This window comes from Bison bison, unplaced genomic scaffold (genome assembly GCF_000754665.1).
Source record: "Bison bison bison isolate TAMUID 2011002044 unplaced genomic scaffold, Bison_UMD1.0 scf7180017858048, whole genome shotgun sequence".
In the NCBI taxonomy this organism is placed as follows: Eukaryota; Metazoa; Chordata; class Mammalia; order Artiodactyla; family Bovidae; genus Bison; species Bison bison.
In genome coordinates this window covers 1013979-1026463 of record NW_011488621.1, presented here as the reverse complement: position 1 = coordinate 1026463, position 12485 = coordinate 1013979, and the positions used below count along the sequence as shown (strand labels likewise).

General features: G+C 40.8%; 1 protein-coding gene across 8 annotated transcripts in view; it reads right to left on the bottom strand.

The window, feature by feature from the left end:
- The window catches only part of RUNX1T1 (runt-related transcription factor 1; translocated to, 1 (cyclin D-related)), a 156099-nt gene that overhangs the window by 64171 nt on the left and 79443 nt on the right, over positions 1-12485 (bottom strand). The window lies entirely within an intron of this gene.

The window sequence follows — 12485 nt, the reverse complement described above, 5'->3', positions numbered from 1 at the left end:
TTTGACTCTTTAAGCACCTCGGGGTTTTCTTTTTTTTAGCACCTCGGTTTTATCAGTGGGGCTCATCTTTTTTTACAAGCAAGGTAACAGAAGAAACCTAGCATCTTCTGTCAATAAAATAGGTCTATCTACTGAGGCTTAAATCAAGACTTTATCATGCAAACCCCTCTGAAGAAGGTGTAGCACAGATGGCAGGACCTCATTTCTAACTGGGTAATTTTACATCCTATTGTTATTTCTGGCTTGGGCAGATGCTACCTTTGGTAGTGTTATATGCAACAGCACAACTTCACTTGAAGCTGAAGCCAACATAGCAAGATGTAAAAAATAGATGAGGAAGTGGGCCGGTAATGAAGCCCTCAGGCAGCTCAGAAAGTACACAAATCTGAGGCTCTGTTATGCAGGTGGGATCCTGTTAGACGCTGATGTTCTGCGATAGCTCTTTCTGTAATACTTGCCATCCCCTTTCCATGCTTAGTTTTCCAGTCTAATAGATGAAGCAGGCTATGTCTCCTGGTCATAACCTCTCACTTCATTTTTTTTTTCTGCCCTGTTTGAAAAATCACCACTACATAAATGTCACACAATGAAGTTATTATTGACTTAGAATTTATGAGTTTATGATCCACCATTTAAAAAATATGTAACCAATACTTCAACCAACAATCTCTGGCAGAGTAAGAATGGAAAAATAGCAAACTGAGAACTCAAAAGAACTAAAGACCCTCCTAATATTTTTTTATGAGTATGTGACAGGGAGAAATTCCCTGACTACCCAATAAGGTACTTCAGAACTTTTATACTAAGTGTATTTTTTTCTTGCAATTTTAAACTTCTCAATCTAATCTACTCAGAGAAACAGATCTCCAGTAAAAAAAAAAAAAAAGGGTGTTTGCTTTTTTTTTAAGATGCAATTTTCTACCAAATATGTGTACACATGCACACATACCCCCAAAAATGTTTCTGAAGTGCCTCTTGCAGCCTGAGGCACAGATATCTACCAATTAGACTTTTTGAAAAGTAAAATAATATAGACTATTCATAAGAATGGGTCTCTTAAAACATCAATATGATCACCATAGTGAAAAACTCTCAAAATTACTTGTCAATTATTAAAATGAAAAGCTCAAATTATTACTATGACAATTCCAAATCGACCTCACCTTTATTCAAAGCAATTTTGTTAAGACTTGGGATGCAACAGAACATAACATTTGAAAGCTGAAATAGCACAGATACCACATAAGGGAAGGTGTAATAAAAGAATCAAAGTAATCACCATTCTAATAAAGAGTATTTTGAAAGATGAATCAGTGAACAGTAAGTACCAGGATCTCTATTTCTTCGTCTCTACTGCTGGCTGAATAACAATGACTATTCCCTATAGTGAATAAGTGTTCCGAGTGGAATGATGGTGAAATACATGGAGAGCACCTCTACCTTTATCTTATTATTAAAAACTTGTCCTCATATGCTATTCCAGAGCGTCTTACAACCAGTGCCAGTGAATACCTTATTCTAGAGAAAAGTAGAAGTTAGGCAGGCTCAAAACTACTTCTTTGATAGTTAAATTCATTGCACAGTCTACTCACCTCAACCAACCTCAGCAACAAGGGAATAAATAGCTTTCCACTTATGCTGCAGCTTAGGGAAGAGGTACAGCAGCGAATACAAGTCTCCCTAAATAAAGGCAAATATTTCTCTCTTGCCAAGGAAGGAAGGATAAAGGCAGGCTTGCCAGAGTCGGCTGGGAGATAACAGTGGGAACTGCTGGTCCATCTGGTTTGCATTCTGCTAACACTCACACAGAGCTGTTAGCGAAGGCAGTCCAGACCCACAGATTTGAAGCACGTGGTGGCACAGAGAAAGGAAGGGGGGGGGAGGGGAAGTGGGAATAACAGAAAATAAATAAATAAACATAGCAAGCAAGAGAAGGGAAGACGAGAAAGAGGGAACAGAACGAAAAGGCAGGGAGAAAGGGGCCCGAGGTTACAGTGGACAGCTTCAGCATCCCTCCAGGCAGAGCCTTGGGAGGAAGTCACAGGGGACAGCTTCAGCACCCGGAAAGGCTGAGCCTTGGCAGACACGGGCCCTGCCTCACCTTGATGCAATTCCTGAGCAAGATCTAAACTTGAGGATATATCCTCACCCACTTTTTACTACTCTTTCTCCAACAGCCCGCGCTAAGAAAAAAGGGGATAATGAACTATCAAGCTGACAATGGGTTTCCTCTTCAGACTCTTTTAAGATAAAACTTGCGTTTGTCTTCTGCCCAGTTTTAGAAAACTTTTGATACATTCGCAATTTTAATCTGAAGGCCTTTCGAATACCTGTCTTGGTCCACTTATGTAACATGATTCCTATGCAGAATTTAACCATAATGACAGCAGTAATTATTATAAAAGGTAGATGAACAACTCTTTTTTTTTTTAATTTCTGAAATGTCATCATTTTAGGAGCAATAAGCACTAAGCCAGTGAAGAGCCAAACACACCACTTCTAACAGTGATATACACACTTTCACCAGAATGTATGTAAATGTGTATGTGTATTTAGGATTTTGACATCGGCCACATTTCTGTGATGGTTAGTTTCACTCTGATGAAAAGGAGTTCCAACCCAGAGGTCCTACAAACTTTGACAAAGTGGGACCATATGTAACTCATTCTGTGCTGTTCACTGCAGTCAATCCAGAATTGAGATAGATGGTGAAATAACCAGCCAGGCCTAAGCCATACATACACACACAAAAACCCTCTGGAGCAGAGAGATGCAAGTAAACTCAGAAAATGTGTTTTAACTATGCTGAGTTCTGTTGCATTTGCTTTGGATTATTTTTTAAAAAAACATTCTGAAATATATATTCTTGAAATTTCTATAGCAAACAGTAAAAGAGCTATGATTCAATCATAGAAGTATTTGATTCCATTTCAAATTAGAGGATATAGTAAAACCAATATTAAGCTATAATATTTCTTAAGCAGTTTTCTAAGTCTATGAAAATTATATTGTTCTTGTATGTAATTTCTATTTTTAGTTGCTGTGGGGGAAAGCTGACATTTATTGACACAAAATGATAAACCCAAAGAGAAAGAAAGAAAAAAGTTATCAGATCAGTAAATTATGTATTTTATAAAAGAATCATCTACCTTAATGATTCACACCATTTCTAAACAACATCTTCCCTATATGGTAAGTTTTCAACTCACATGGCAAATATCCAGCACATATGTACCAAAGATGCCTGATGCATGGAAGGAAATGTGGTATATATAAATACATTACTGATAGCATTTCAATACCCAGTTCAATGTCAGGGCCCTCTAGAAGTGGTATGTTTTCCATTTCCTTTTTTGTTGTTGTTATTTTATGTGAAAAGGTATGGCATAATCCGCCATGGCACTTATTTTGCTTTTAGTTAGTTCAAATAGTTCCAGATGTGTTTTTCAAGTATGAAGAACAGGCATTCTGCATTTCCCTTGTTTACATACCACTCTAGAGATGATTGGTGTAAAAGAATTCAGTATTGGTATAATGAATGGTATAACATTTTCTATCAGAGTTCATCACGTCAGTTTTAAAAGAAGAAATATCTGTTTCACAGGTGTTATGGACCGAGGAACTTTTCGGTGAATTAGTAGTTAGTTCAGAGTTAGTCTTATCTGGGTATTAGTTAAGAAAGCTACAAGGCACGCACCAAAGAGGATTAAGCCCAAGTGGAACCAAAGACCAAGGTACTACTAAATGGAAAGGCAGGAGGAAAAAGCTGGCACAGAGTTTAATTTTTATTTCTCTGGAAAATGTAGCAAATACGGTTCTGACAATGGAGCCATTTAGTGCTTCCAGTGACTGGGTGTGAGATGTTACAAGCAATTGTCTGCAGACTCGAAAGGTAGCCATTCCAGCCTCTACAACACCAACACCTCATTTCCTTGATAAACACCTCTGGCAACACTCCTGCTCAGAACCCTTCAACAATGCTTAAGAATAAAAGTCAAATGCTAACATTTCAGCCGGATGCAATTATACAGTGGGAAGGATATTTATTAACAGCGATAACAGAACTTCCAAGTTAAGACAGACGTGGTTGCAAATGTAGACTCTCGACCATTAGCAGTGAGCCTTCAGGCAAGTGAGTTACCCTGAGTGAGTTACTCTTCCCTGGCGGCTCAGCTGGAAAAGAATCCACCTGCAATGCGGGAGACCTGGGTTTGATCCCTGGGATGGGAAGATCCCCTGGAGAAGGGAATGGCTACCCATCCAGTATCCTGGCCTGGAGAATTCCATCGACTGTATAGTCCAAGGGGTTGCAAAGAGTTGGACATGACTGAGCGACTTTCACTTCCACTTTCTGTTTCCTTTTCAGTCCCTCTTAAGAACGGGGATGCGATCCTCTGCTGCGACAGGACCCCACCACAGTGCCTACTCGTATCAGGCACCAACTTGTGTGAGCGTCTTCTCTTTGGCCTTCCTCTCCATGACCCATTTATGGCTTTATTTCCAATGCCTTTTCCCAATTGTATGCTCTGCCTATGTAGGGCACCTTGACATTACTCCTTGACTTTTCTGCCTTTCTTTATAGAGCTTTTGTTTCCTTTATCTAAAACATGTCCCATCTTGTACATTACTTACTGCTCATTATGGATTCCACACCCTCTTAAAGCTTTCCCCAGCTGCCCTACATATCAACAGTATCAGGCTTCCTCTACATCTCTCTTAGCATTTATTATAGCCGATCTGTACAACATCTGTATATGTGACTCTGTATTATACACTCAAACACCCCAACCAGTGATAATACTGACAGTAAGCAGTAAAGCGTTAGTCGCTCAGTCATGTCTGACTCTGTGGACTATAGCCCGCCAGGCTCCTCCGTCCATGGGATTCTCCAGGCAAGAATACTGGAGTGGGTTGCCACTTCCTTCTCCAAGGGATCTTCACCACCCAGGGATCGAAGCCAGTTCTCCTACATTGCAGACAGATTCTTTACCATCTGAACTAACAGGGAAGTACAGTAAGCAACTTGATAGCAATTTAAGTGCCTCCTTAGGAAGACGTTTAAAAAATAAACACAACCATGGCTTTCATCACTACTCAGGTGGCGCTAAGGATAAAGAACTTGCCTTTCAATGCAGGAGACATAAGAGAGGCAGGATCAATCCCTGGGTAGGGAAAATCCCCTAGGAAGGGTAAGGGAACCTACGCCAGCCTGAAGAATTCCGTGGACAGAGGAGTCTGGTGGACTTTGGTCCATAGGGTCGCAAAGAGTCAGACACAATTGAAGCTACTTAGCATGCACGCATAGCTTTCACAAGAAGGAATGTTAATTCATAACTTTTACAAACCCAGTCCCTATATTATAGCCAGTTTAAAGACAACAACCCTAATTCCATGGCAAAAGACAAACACAGAATCATCAACAGCATATAAATACATGAGAAAGTGGAATGCAGGTAATAAGTAAAGATTACGAAAATCCAAAATTCAGTTCAACTGTGCCACCACCTTACGTAGACAAAGTGTAAGGATGACCTGTTACCTCATGTCTTACCATGTGTTATGTGAAGATATTTATTTCTGATATTCAAATCTGATCTGACCTATTATCTAGTTTAAATCCATTGGGAATGTCCCACTGACCGCAGAATAAAATATAAGCTCTTTAGCTTACCTTATGTCACAGATAGTGCTGAGTTCCTTCTCATCAGCCCTCATCCCGGTCTTCCCCGCGGAAGAGCCCCAATTTTGTTCAGATACACAATTCTTAGGAGCAGATTCTGCTTGTTTTATATTACTCAGGTTATCACATTCCCCTTATCAGCAACAGGTTTCAGAAGTGAGAGCTGTGCTCCAATTATGGACAATGGGTCATGAAGGGAGGCCTATAGAAAAGGTTCTAAGAAAGACTTCCTAACCCATCAAAGAGAAGCCAAAGCAGAAAATACCCCTTTTTCTTCTGTCTGAAAGTGATTCTTTCACTTCTTTGGAGTTTACTTTTCTTATTTATAAAATTCAGCATCTTGGAATACATGACCTCAAGGATCTTTTGAAAACTCTAATATTCTCCAATTTCTTTCTCCACATGTGGCTCATGATAATCTCAAACAAAAAAGAGACTACTCAGAGAAAATGTATTGACAATAAAGTGACCATCAGACTTCCTCTGTTTACATAAACTTCTATGTCCACAAGACTCTGCCTGAACAGAAATCTTTTCCCAGAAACATTAAATATCTAGCTCTTGTTTTTAAATACGATTTTCAATTCTCATTACTAAATCTCTGTCAATGATTTGGTCACAAAATAACTGTACAAATGTCCAAATTCCTCTGTTTAAACTATCATCAAAACACTCATTTTCAAAGCTCAGGTTCTTGAAAGCGTCATCTACACTCACTTTCCTTATTTCCTTTTCCTCCTTACATGTACTTGGAGTAGACACCTATAAGACCCCTGCCTAGAAAGTTTCCCTCCCAGCACAGGGACGTGCCACGCCCTCTAATCTCATAGCTACCTTGGGAGTCACCATGTTCTTTGATGACCTCATACCCCAGCTACCAGCGGCTGGCCCAGGCACAGCACTTAGTCTGAGATGGGCCACCTCAGGAAAGAAAATAACTCCAATCCAGAGGCGAAAATCACACAGTCTGCTGCCTTTCATGTCCAGAAAGCAGGTGTGTGTTGGAAAAGAAGGCAGCAGGCGGGAAGAGACCAAGAAATGACAAGAGATTATCCTGATGGTGCCTCACAGGAAACGTGCTCATTCTACTGCATTCTAGTTGCACCTCTAAAATTCCTATAATTTGGATCTTCCAAACATTCCTAGTCAATCAGCCCCTCCTTTACCTAAATCTTAATTTGAGCTGACTTTTTACTTGCAACCAAAGAATCCTGAGTAAAATAACCCTGGACTATAGCATCAATGTATTCTCCTCCTACTGAAACTTCTAAATTGTCTCTTATTAATCCAAGAAACACCTGTACCATTTATCTGGCATCTTTGTATCAGCTGATACTGTACACCACTTCCTTCTTCACGAAACATACTGTCCTCTGGACTCCATTATTCTAACATTCTCCTCATTTTTCTCAGGCCTCCCTGCGTGTTCTTTCTCAGTCTCTTTTAAAAGTTCACTCTTTGACATCCCTATGATAACTACTCTATTTCCCCACAGTGTTCCTCTTCAAACTTTCACTCTATACCTTTTCCTTAGTGACTTCATTGGTGCTGTGATAGTCACACCATGGCCATTATGTGGATGACTTGTACATGTAACTCTAGCACTAATATCCCTTCCAAGTCCTAGAACCAAATATCTAGAATGCTACTCACTTCAAGAGGCTGAATTCAAACTCTTATAAAACTATCCTCTCACCTTGCCTAAGCGACACTCCATTGAATGGACTTTCTGATCTGACAGTTCATCTCTGATCCATTCTCCAAATCACATCCAAAGACCTTTTATAATGTTAAGCATAAAGTCCTTGTGTCTTACTAGGATGCAGAAAGACAGAGCTTTGTGACTTATCTGGCTCCCATGTACCCCCAGCCACCTCTGAACTCTTTCCTGAATTACTACGGCCTCTGAAAGCCCCTGGGTCACACAGGGTTCCACTGCACCGCATCCCTTAGCTGACATACTCTTCACTCCACCACTGTCTGCTTAAGTCCACCACTCCTTTAAAACTCCATCTGGGTCTCACCTCAGCTAGTGCGTGCTAAGTCACTGCAGTCGTGTCCAACTCCGTGCGACCCCATGGACTGTAGCCCACCAGGCTCCTCTGTCCATGGGATTCTCCAGGCAAGAGTGCTAGAGTGCGTTGTCATGCCCTCAGCCATGGGATCTTCCTGGCCCAGGAATCGAACCCACATCTCTTACATCTGCGCAGGCAAGTGAGTTCTTTACCTCTTTGTCACTTGGGATGCCCCAGCACAACTCTCCTATCCTGGGCTGTCCCAAAAACTACCCTATATTTCCATATTTCACTCTCTAGATCATCTTATGGCACTGATCGCATTTTATTTAGAACCAAGGTCAGTCTCTTCCACTAAACTGTAATTTATTTAAAGGAAATTATGATGACATATTATTTGTTTTTATAGCCACAGTGCTTGACACATAAAAGGTGCTCAATAAATATTGTAAATGAATATATATTGCTATAAGGCCATGATGCAGGCAGATGGGATAGGGTGTCCTCGGAGGAAAAGAACCAGATGTAGCTTTTTGACATAAGAGAAGCCATTTTAGGCCTAAGCCCTTTTGTGACCTAAGCCTAGACATGATGTTTGTCCCTGAACAGGTCTCAGTGGTAAATGATCTTCAGGGAACAAAGAAATGCAGAACAGAGGAAAAGCAGTCAAGAAGCGACAGTTCAGCAATAAATCAGAGTCCCAGCTGTTCCTCAAGGGATACACATAACCATGTGATACACATCTCGGAGTTATTCTACGGGAACTAAGACTTCCATCCTGGTAAGGATGGTAGCTACAGTTTAAGACACCCGAACCTAAGGAAAGATGATTCTGACCTTTTCTGACCCTCGTGACTTCAGTCAATTAAAGCTTGGATTCTGTCAACCTCTGCCCCAAGTCTATGCTGAGTTTTTAAAAATATTCATTTACTTATTTGGCCGCAGTGGGTCTTCGTTGTACCACCCTGGCTCTTCACTGCAGAGCGCAGGCTTCTCTCTAGCTCTAGACGCAGTCATTGCAGCACAGCATGTGGGATCTCAGCTCCCTAAGCAGGGATCAAACCCATATCCCCTGCATTGAAAAGTGGATTCTTAACCACTGGACCATCAGGGAAGTTCCTTTATGTTGAATTCTTCTCTGTTCCAGTCCTTCATGAATATGCATGTAGCTTAAAATTCCCCCAATTTTGCTATTCAGGGAGACACTGCTTTGGATAAGATCGCTAGTGTTCTCCTTACTTGCTGCAAGTAATAAATCCTTCCTTCTCCTGGTTGTATCTTCTGCAATACCCACCAAGAGGGGAACCCAGTTTTCAGGTAAGAATAAGGCATGCCTTTAGTCACAACTTTGAAATACTAGAACTTTCAAGAAACATGACAAATTTAAGATACAATCTTCTACACCTTTTATCCATCCTTAAAAAGTCCTAAAAAGAGTATCTACACTCTGAAAACATTAAGTAACGAAAGATAAATCTTTGAATTGGATTACTGAGTTTACCAGTTTTAAAATATCTTTCAGTAATCACAATATATTTCCTAAAGCCTTTATATTAGAAAAGGAGATGTGTAAGGCAATTTATACACATGACATAGTCTCCAAAGGCTCCCCTTTTTTTTTTACAATAATAGTAACAGTATAGTCATGTATCATACACATATATATTCAAAAAAAAGGCAAAATATATTATGAACTCAAACCAATTTTTATCGTATTTCAAAGTTTTTCTGTTCTTGTCTATGGACGGTAGAATCATAGATTAGTTTTAGTTTCTTTCTGTTATCTTTCTTTTATTTAAATGTTATGCAATAAACATGTTTTATTTTTACAAGGGAAAAAAAAATCCCACAAAAACCCTTAGGATAAGTCAACTAAAATCAAGTAATTAGGCACTACACCAAATTCCCTGCATGCTTTAATCTTATTTTAAAATCTCACTATGAAAAAGTACTACAAAGTTGCCTGTCTTCTAAAAGGGAACTGAGGACAAGAGGAGATAATCTGTTTGAGGTTACAAGCTAGAACTTACTCCAGGCGTTCTCAGAGTTCACTATCATCTACAACTACTGCTATTTCATACAAGATCTGGAGTTTTATATAAGAATGTGTCTTGCTATTTTCTACAAGAAACATTCAGTAAATATTATATCTAGAGTTAGCATTATACTGGAACTGCACCTTCTGAAACTACCGTACTAGTCACTATAAAGAAGGCTGAGCGCCGAAGAATTGATGCTTTTGAACTGTGGTGTTGGAGAAGACTCTTGAGAGTCCCTTGGACTCCAAGGAGATCTAACCAATCCATCCTAAAGGAGATCAGTCCTGGGTGTTTATTGGAAGGACTATGTTGAAGCTGAAACTCCAATACTTTGGCTACCTGATGCAAAGAACTGACTCATTAGAAAAGACCCTGATGCTGGGAAAGATTGAAGGCAGGAGGAGAAGGGGATGACAGAGGATGAGATGGCTGGATGGCATCACTGACTCGATGGACCTGAGTCTGAATGAACTCCGGGAGTTGGTGATGGACAGGGAGGCCTGGTGTGCTGCGATTCATGGGGTCGCAAAGAGTCAGACACAACTGAGCAACTGAACTGAACTGAACTGAGTCACATGTAGCCATTGAAAATTTAATTAATTAAAAGTAAATAAAATTTAAAATTTAATTCCTCAGTCACACTAGTCACATTCAAGTGTTCAACAGCCATGGTGGCACGGCTACCATATTAGAAAGCTCAGTTATAGAGTATTTCAGTCATCACAGAAGGACAAGGCAGGGCTCAAAGAAACAGCTCTGAAATGTTACCCTAAGAAACAAAAGCTCTGCAATAGGAGGCCATGGAGGTGACATGTAGCCTTAAAGTGTGGGGACTAGGGGAAGGAAGGAGAGCCTTTGGTCTCATCCGAAACACCTCCCAGTCCCATTCAGATCTTTCCTTGATTTATAGGTTGAACTCCAGCTTATGATCTTGTCTGATGGTTAAAAGGAAAAAAATGTTTGAAACCTAGTGACTAAGTAAAGTGAGCTTTGAGGAAGCAGGAGGAGAAATCATGCTCAGTCCAGGTAATCAGTCAACAATGGGATAACTACGTTCAGGAGAACGAGGCCACGAGTTCGTCCTGGAACAAGCCGGTTAGCAGCTGCGTTAGCAGCTGGTCCAGAAACTGGGATGACTACCTGAAGTAGGACATCAAGGCATTGAAAGAGCATGAGGTGGGATGCAAGATGAAAAAAGAATGACTAAATCATGATTTCTAGTAAAATACTTCAAACATTTCTGGGTCCTCTCTTACAGGGACAATGCATCTCCTTGCCCTTCCTCTAGAGTGCTTCAGTAGCTCCCGCTTGATACGTTCATCCTGTTTCTGAAGTTTCCCTAGTCACAGTGTCAGCTTCACAAACGCAGAAATTCTGACTGATTTTGTTACCTACAGCTTCCACAGCCAGAGAAGGCAATGGCACCCCACTCCAGTATTCTTGCCTGGAGAATCCCATGGACAGAGGAGCCTGGTGGGCTGTAGTCCATGGGGTCGCTAAGAGTCGGACACGACTGAGTGACTTTACTTCCACCTTTCCTTTCATGCACTGGAGAAGGAAATGGCAACCCACTCCAGTGGTTTTGCCTGGAGAATCCCAGGGATGGGGGAGCCTGGTGGGCTGCCATCTATGGGGTCGCACAGAGTCAGACACGACTGAAGCAACTTAGCAGCAGCAGCAACAGCAGCTTCCACAGAATTTAGTAGAGTGTCTAGAACAGTAGGCAAAGCAGGTAAAGGTTTTCTGAATGAATGAGGAGAGAACGTAAGCTAGGAAGAAAGCAAAGCAAGTTTCTGACAAAGCAGGCAAAGATATTACCAGTCATTTTATGGCTACCCAGAGGGGAGTACAGGAGAGTCAGCAGGCAGGAGACATGCTGAAAGCACATATTCACTTCAATGGAATAGGCCCCAAACAGACTAAAACTGTTCACTCATTTTTCAAAAAAGATGACATGCAGGCCATCAAGAGAAAGTGCTATAAACATTAGTAAGTACCCAAATGGTGGTTCTAGTTAGAAAAAACAATTTTAATATCATAAAGTATGGAAAGAAATGTGGGTCTTATGAATACTGGTAGACTCCAGGCATTACTTATATGTATAAACCCTTTAGAAATGTCATATCTCCCATGTCTGTTATCACTGTTACTCAAGTGATTCTGCTTCAGAGTATAATACCACTTCCTGGAGGTAGTTCCTGGAGTCACCAAGAGGCTATCAAGCAGCTTGGGATTAACTATGATACCTTAACCAGCATAGGTCCACATGAATCTGTTTTAAAAATAAATATATTTTAAGATTTCCTTGTCAGACTTTATTTTTTGGGGCTCCAAAATCACTGCAGATGGTGATGACAGCCATGAAATTAAAAGACGCTTACTCCTTAGAAGGAAAGTTATGACCAACCTAGACAGCATATTGAAAAGCAGAGACATTACTTTGCCAACAAAGGTCCGTCTAGTCAAGGCCATGGTTTGTCCAGTGGTCATGTATCAATGTGAGAGTTGGACTGTGAAGAAAGCTGAGCGCCAAAGAATTGATGCTTTTGAACTGTGGTGTTGGAGAAGACTCTTGAGAGTCCCTTGGACTACAAGGAGAGCCAACCAGTCCATTCTGAAGAAGATCAGCCCTGGGATTTCTTTGGAGGGAATGATGCTGAAGCTGAAACTCCAGTACTTTGGCCACCTCATGCGAAGAGCTGACTCATTGGAAAAGACTCTGATGCTGGGACGGATTGGGGGCAGGAGGAG